Below are 6949 nucleotides of genomic sequence, written 5' to 3' on the forward strand. Positions count from 1 at the left end.
AGATAGATAGATAGATAGATAGATAGATAGATAGATAGATAGATAGAGGGCACAGGGTGAGTTGAAGATGAAGGGGTCATATCTAGAGAATAAAATTAAAGGATAAGAGAGGATTATACTAGAAGGAGAAAGGGAGAGATAGAACGGGGTAAATTATCTCACAAAAAAAACAGAAGAAAAGGCTTTTACAGTGGAGGAGACACAGGGGAAGGTGAGGGGGAATGAGTGAATCTTATTCTCATAGAATTTGACTTAAGGAGGGAATAACATACACACTCAATTGTGCATGGAAATCTGTCTTACCCTACAGGAAAATGGAGGGGGGGAGGGGACAAGAGAGTAGGGGGGTGATAGAGAGGAGGGCAGATTGGGAAAGGGGATAATCAGAAGCAAGTGCTTCTGAGGAGGGTCAGAGCCAAAAGAAAGAATAGAATAAATTGGGGGGGATAGGATTAAGGGAAATAGAGTTAGTTCTTCACAGCATGTCTACTATGGAAGTGTTTCGCATAACTGCACATACATAACCTATATTTAGTAGCTTGCTTTGTCAATTAGGGTGGGTGGGGAGGGAGGAAGGGAGAAAATTTGGAACTCAAAGTTTTAAAAACACATGTTTAAAAAAATGTTTTCACATGCAACTGGGAAATAAGAAATACAGGAAATGGGGTACAGAAATCCACCCTGCCCTACAGGAAAATTGAAGGGGAAGGGGATAAGAGAAGGGGGAGAGAGATAGAAGGGAAGGCAGACTAGGGGAAGGGGTATTCAGAATGCATGCCATATTGGGGTGGGGGGAGGGGCAAGATGGGGTGAAAATTTGGAACTCAAAATCTTGTGGAAGTAAATGTTGAAAACAAAAAAATTTTAAAAAAGAATTTAATAATAATAATAATCTCACATTTATATAATACTTATGTGTCAGCCACTGTGCTAAGCACCTCACAGTTATTGTCTTATTTTATCCTCACAACAACTCTGGGAGGTAGGAACTATTATTATCCTCATTTATTTTTACACAGATGAAGAAACAGGCAAACAATGGTTAAGTGACTTGCCCAGTGTCTAAGGCTGGATTTGAACTTGGGTCCTCCTGACTCCAGGCCCAGTCATTCTACCCATTTTACCACCTAAACAAACAGGGGAGTTTAATCTTTTAACCTTGAAGCAAGAAGGAGTTTTTGGGCAGAGTAGTGACAATATCACAACCCTATTTTAAGAAGATGACTTTGGCAGCTACGTGGAACACAAACTAAGGAGGGGAGAGACGCAAGACAGTGAGATCAATTAACATATTGCAATTGTGAAGGACAGATGTGACAAGGGCCTGGACTAGGGAACTTGTTGTCCAAGTGGGGAGAAGAGGCCAGATTCCAGAGATGTTGTGGAGGTGGAATTGATAAGACCTGGCAAATAATGGGATGGAGAGGGGAGTAGATGATGAAGAGGGAAGAGCTGAGATCTTAAGACTCTGAGATTCCAAAGCTGGGTGATCAGAAGGGTGATAGGAACAGAAAAGTTAGGAAGAAGGAAAAATTTTGGGGGAAAGATACTGAATTCTGTTTTGGACCTTTTGAGTTTGAGACGCCTATAGGGCATCTGACTTGGATCAACTCTCCTGATCCCCAAAGTCCCTGTGAACTCTCAAACTAAATCATAAAGACACACATACATATATACATAGATTCACACATATATACGTATATATGTATGTATGTCTACGTGTGTGTGTGTGTGTGTGTGTGTGTGTGTATATCTGTAATATAATTTTTTTTTGTTTTTGCTTTTAGGCAATTGGGGTTAAGTGACTTGCCCAGGGTCACACAGCTAGTAAGTGTCAAGTGTTTGCTCTGCAGTCAGATTTGAACTCAGGTCCTCGTGACTTCAGTGACATTGTCCCTACTCTATCCACTGTGCCGCCTAGCTGCCCCTATGTTGTATGATTTAAAAAAAAAAAACTATTTAAATCATCTTATTAGATTCAGTCTGTTATTCTAGCTTGCCAATATCTTTTGGGATTCTAATTCTGCCATCTGATGTTTTAGCTATCCCTTTCTGCTTCATATCCTCTTTAAACGACATGCATATCCTTCATGCATTCATTCAAGTCATTGATAAGAATTTTTAGCAGAATAGGGCCAAAGACAGAGTAGTGGTATTCTCCTGGAGACCAACTTCCAGGTGTAAATAGATAGACTAATCATCAACCTTTGGGTCCAAACATTTAAACAGTTCTGAATCCTAACTAAGAAGCCAGGGGGAAATGTATTAGAATTTACAAATGGAAGAAACTTTAGAGCTCACCTGTTCCACAACTTTCCTTTTACAGTTGAGGAAAAAGTAGCTTAGGGAGGTCTAGTACCTTGGCCAAATTCTCAAAGGCAGTAAATACCATACCTGCAATATTAATGCAGGTTTTCTAATGCCAAAATGAATGCTTTTCTGTTTTCTCATCTATAAAAATTAGGGGATTGTATTAAATGACATTTTTGGTTTTTTCCATCTCTAACTCTATTATCCTAAGGCCCCGTTACACTGTTGCCTCTTTAGTTCATTCTAAATCTGTTATAACATAGTTCATTCATTCAACAAATATTTCTTGAGTGCCTTTTTTGATACTGTGGGGGGATTCAAAGAAGTATAATGTACGCAGTGTACAGGACCATGAAACATGCTCATAGTTGTACGTGGCACATTTCATTAGGGTGTGTACCCAAAGAATTTTTTTAAAGGTGAACATTTATTGAATACTCAATCAGCAAGGACATTATTTTTATCCATCAAATGAAAGAAACTAAAACTTTACTATATTTGATTTTTAAAATTGACAACTAAACTTTTAAAAATGGACACAAAACACTAAACTTTTTTTGGTAGATATTATGGTGTATGCACCCTGTACATATATATATATACATATATATATATGTAGCTTCTTGAGATCTCCTCTCTTCTCCTCTCCTCTCCTCTCCTCTCCTCTCCTCTCCTCTTCTCTCCTCCCTTCCCTTCCCTTCTCCTCCTTCCTCTCTCTCTCTCTCTTTCTGTCTCTCTCTTTTTCTTTCTCTCTCTCTCTCTCTCTCTCCCTCTCTGTCTCTCTCTCTCCTTTGTATACTTAGCATAGTGCCTGGCATATATTAGGCGCTTAATAAATTGCTTTTGATTGACAGACTTCAAGGCAAGAATATATGAGCTGTCATAAGGAAGCACAGGACATGTGTTAAATGTGTAGTTTTGTGGGGGAAGACATCATTGTGGACTGGGGTCTCAGCAGGGGTTTCATGGAAGCATTCATTTCTTCACCTGCAAAAATGAGCGGGTTTGATTAGACAATCTTTCAGGCACCTTCCGGCTCTGACATTCTATGCCTCTAAGATTCTTGAGGAAGACCTTGGAGGGTGGATAGGAAATAGACAGGGAGGACATTGTAAGGACAGCAAGGAGGTGGCTGATGGAGGTGGGGGAGGGACTGGGCGACGAGGAAAACAGCAGGAATGTGCCTAAACTCTGTGTGGGATACATGGATCCTGATACCAAGACCCTCATCCTAGATCCCCACCCTCCCTCCCACCTCCTATTCTAGTCCTTCAAGCCAATGGGATAAGAATGAGACCATTTTCCTGCTCTGAGGCACCTATTCCAAAGGTAGCCAGGCAGAAAAAATGGGCCTGAGATCTGTGGTCAAGTACGGCTCATTAGGGGAACTGGCTGGAGGCACAGGCTGTCATCAGACACCTCTTTGAATAAGATTTATTCCAGCAGGGATGGGCCTTCCTCAGCCATGACATCAACTGCCACAGATATCTGCCAGAAGCTGTCTCTGTCTTTTGCCCTTTCCTTCCTCTGGTCTGGAAATTGGCCTGAGCTGGGAGAAGCACCACAAATACTATATTAAATTAGCAGGGTGTTATTTTGAGAGAGTTCCTTAGCATGTGAGACTAAGGTCTCACACAGTGCCTTAGGAATCTCTCTCCCTCATCACCATTTCTTTGAGCCAGAGGGAGACACAGATAAATGCTGAAATATAGACAAGACCTCCCTGCACCCTGCTCCTTCCCCACCTTGCTCAACCCCTAGCCTGAGTAGGAAGAATTTGAGAGGAAGAATTCATTTATTTACTCAGTCGTAAGTCGAAACATTGAGATCAAAGAGACTTTCAGTAGGATTCCCATCTACCCATCCTTTCTTTCTAAAGGACCTTCTTCCCAAATAATCTTCCTCCCTCCCTCCATCCCTCCTTTCTTTTTCTTTTCTTTCTTTCTTTCTTTCTTTCTTTCTTTCTTTCTTTCTTTCTTTCTTTCTTTCTTTCTTTCTTTCTTTCTTTCTTTCTTTCTTTCTTTCTTTCTTTCTTAACTACAATCTGTTTCTGTAGAGCTAACACCTCTTCAGGATACAAGAAAAAAATTAGAAACAGTCCTTTCCCTTAAGAACCTTAGAACGAAGAAGAAAGAATACACATTGTTGTTCATGAGAATAAACCCCCAAATCTGAAATTGTTTTAGAAATTTATTAGGTCATTTGGTAGAGGAGAGCAAACTGGAAAGGAGGTGTGTCTCTCTGTCATTTAGACTCCACAAGATTTATATTATATAGGATTTAGACAAGGGTATCCACACATGAACCTCATATACATAGTTAAGCAATTTTGCTAAGAGGGCATCTTGAAAGTAAGGTGGATTGAGATGAATATTAGTAAATATAAACATTCAATAAAATTTGGGCAAAGCCAAAATATAATGGGAACCCAAAACACAAGCTTTCATGGTCTCCAAACAAGACTTGGGTATGGAAACCCCAAACGACCATGCTTTGGGGAGATTTGGGTCCTGGAGGAACTCCAAATTCCTTGTAGCCATCTCGGGCATTCTTGGAGAGTTACTGAGGTCAAAGTGACCTTCTGGGTTCAAACAATATCTAGTTAGATTTAAACAATATAATAATGTTTTCCAAACTTCCAAACTTCCAAAATTATTATTATTATTATATAAGAAAGCATTTTCCACAAAACCCAAATGTACCTTATAAGGCAATATAAAACAAGCATCAGCCAAACGATTTAAATGCTACAGGGAGATCAATGAGGGCTGGAAATCAGAGAAGGCTTCCTGGAGGAGATGAGATTTGAACTGGACCTAAAAGAATGGCAAGGAGTTAGACTGGAGAGGTAGCTGGAGAAGCAGGTTGGCAGAAAAGTGGATAGAGCACAGGACTTGGAGTGAAGAAACTTGGGTTTGAATCCTGCCACAGACACTTACTAGCTGTGTGACCCTGGGCAAGTCACCTGACCTCTCTGAGCCTCAGTTTCCACAACTATAAAATGAAGGGGTTGGACTCTGATCTCTAAGGTTCCCTTCAGCTATGAATCTGTGATCCTATGACTGTCAGAGACAGTACTGGCTATATCCAACTCTCGTTTTTAAAGCCTTTCACTAGGGAAGGTACTCTCAGCTACCCTGCTCCCTCTGCCTTTCCTGAAATTCCAGCATACCTCACTAGTCTTGTCTTTCAAAGAAATGAACTTGGTTTCATCTTCCTTTACTTAGTGCCTAACTGACTCCAGGCCTTCTCTTAAGGCCATATACCATGCTTGGGACTCCCTCCACAGTCATCCAATTTGTCTGTTTTCCATTGGTCAATTCTTGAAAAGTCTTTCCTCTAAGAAGCCTTCCTGGACTGAGATCTGTCTGACCATGTGTTGTAGACCCAGTTTGACTCAGGCTGATCTAATAGTTCACATTGGAATGAAATAAGATCCTCATAGAACATCTGAACAGCAAACAAAAGGAAGTTTACTTTGCCAAAGCTAGGAAAAGATATTCAGTAAGGATACAACATTGATTCACTTGGGTGGAGTTTCCCCCGCCCTCTCTATTGTTCTGCTGTTCAGAAGCCTGTGGGAAGAACGGGGACTCTTAGAGCAGGAGGGTATTTTGCTTTTATATCGCTCATCAGGAAGCTTTGTCAACAAACCTGGAACCAATTAAGTCTCCAAGGAAGGTTTTGAATACCTTTTAAGAAAAGCTATCCTAATTTGTGAGTTAAAAACTTGGGATAGTGCTCCTACTATGTACAGTGTCAAGCCCATAATAAAGTTAATAAATGGCAACAAATACTTAATAAACAAACCAATGAATGCTAAATATTCTTCCTTCCTTCCTTCCTTCCTTCCTTCCTTCCTTCCTTCCTTCCTTCCGTCTTTCCATGGGTTCTCACCCTCCCTCACTACTCTCAAAATGTAGGACTTAATCCCTGCTCAGAAAAACAAAAACAAAAGCAAAAATTGAAATGTTCTTCTCGCTTAGTTCCCTGTAAAGGGTAGGCTTAGAGGAACCACTAAGAAATCAAAGAATTAATCTGCCAATTCTTTCCTTCTTTCCTTCCTTCCTTCTTTCCTCCTTCCCTCCCTTCCTTCTTTTCTTTCTTTTTTCTCCCTTCCTTCCTTGGTTTTTCTTCCTTCTTCCTTCCTTCCTTCCTTCTTTTCTTTCTTTTTTCTCCCTTCCTTTCCTTCCTTCCTTCCTTCCTTCTTTCTTTCTTCCTAAAGATTATCACTCTCCCTTACCATCGCAAAATGTAGGGCACAATCCCCTCTCCAAAAAACAATAACAAAAATTGAAATGCTGCTTTTCTCAATTAGTTCCCTGTAAAGGGTAGGCTTAGAGGAACTACTGAAAAACCAGAATATTAATCCATCACTTAACTATGACAAACTGAAAGCCCATCAGTGCAGAGATACTTCTCTCATCCTTTCGAGCTCTGCAATTTGGGGCCCCCTTGAGGAGGGCTGAGCTTGCTAAAGAGTAAAGGGAGTCAGGACAGGGGCTTCATTCTGCATCTTTACATCATATTCTCTCTCTACATTTCCCCTTGGATACATGCAAGGTATTCTATGTCCCAAGGGGGTTCTTAAGGACACGCCCTTTGTGAGAACCGAGGCATCCTTGGGGTTTGGAGATAG

The sequence above is a fragment of the Vombatus ursinus genome, unplaced genomic scaffold, assembly GCF_900497805.2.
Source record: "Vombatus ursinus unplaced genomic scaffold, bare-nosed wombat genome assembly UNPS02014778.1, whole genome shotgun sequence".
Lineage (NCBI taxonomy): Eukaryota > Metazoa > Chordata > Mammalia > Diprotodontia > Vombatidae > Vombatus > Vombatus ursinus.